Source organism: Sinocyclocheilus anshuiensis, unplaced genomic scaffold (genome assembly GCF_001515605.1).
Source record: "Sinocyclocheilus anshuiensis isolate Anshui unplaced genomic scaffold, SAMN03320099.WGS_v1.1 scaffold2583, whole genome shotgun sequence".
Classification (NCBI taxonomy): domain Eukaryota; kingdom Metazoa; phylum Chordata; class Actinopteri; order Cypriniformes; family Cyprinidae; genus Sinocyclocheilus; species Sinocyclocheilus anshuiensis.
In genome coordinates, this window is record NW_015558565.1 from 59920 (window position 1) to 60520 (window position 601).

The following is a 601-nucleotide window of genomic DNA, read 5'->3' on the forward strand; positions in this document are numbered from 1 at the left end:
AAATTTGTTTGATGATCTGAATCTTTTAAGTGTGACAAATATGCAAAAAATTTAAAAAACAGGAAGGGGGTAAAAACCTTTTCACACCACTGTATATGTTAAGTTGCTCATGCAAGTGGCAAAACATTTAAACTACTTTTCTTACGTTATCACAAACTTACCATAGACAGAAATAGTCAGCTCTACTGCCTTTTCTTTTGCATTGAAATCTTTATTACTAGTGCTCTTTCCCATTAAAACTAGCCAACAAGCCATATGTGTTGACTGTGAAAGACAGTATACTTCAATTATATGCATTTATGGTGCAATTGCGACATTTTCGTTTTCATATGTACTGCAAACAATGTGCTGTCACACTTTAATTCAGCGCGTGTATCACAGCAAAAATAGACTCGGTGCGGAAACGATCTCTGCACTGCTGCAGATGCAAGTGACAATTCCTGTGTCAACTGTGCAGCGTGGAGCTCGCTTACAGACAGACGCGATGTGGTGATTTGAAGCCATGTTTTTTGAGAGAGAAAGAGAGAGAGCGCACGCATGGTGATTCACTCACGCTGTTTGTGAAATTACGTCTCACACAAGGTTTTCAAATTACTTTGTA

General features: G+C 38.3%; 1 protein-coding gene across 1 annotated transcript in view; it reads right to left on the reverse strand.

Moving 5' to 3' along the window:
- Window positions 1-601, reverse strand: part of LOC107679482 (coiled-coil domain-containing protein 134-like) — a 9222-nt gene that overhangs the window by 4924 nt on the left and 3697 nt on the right. The window lies entirely within an intron of this gene.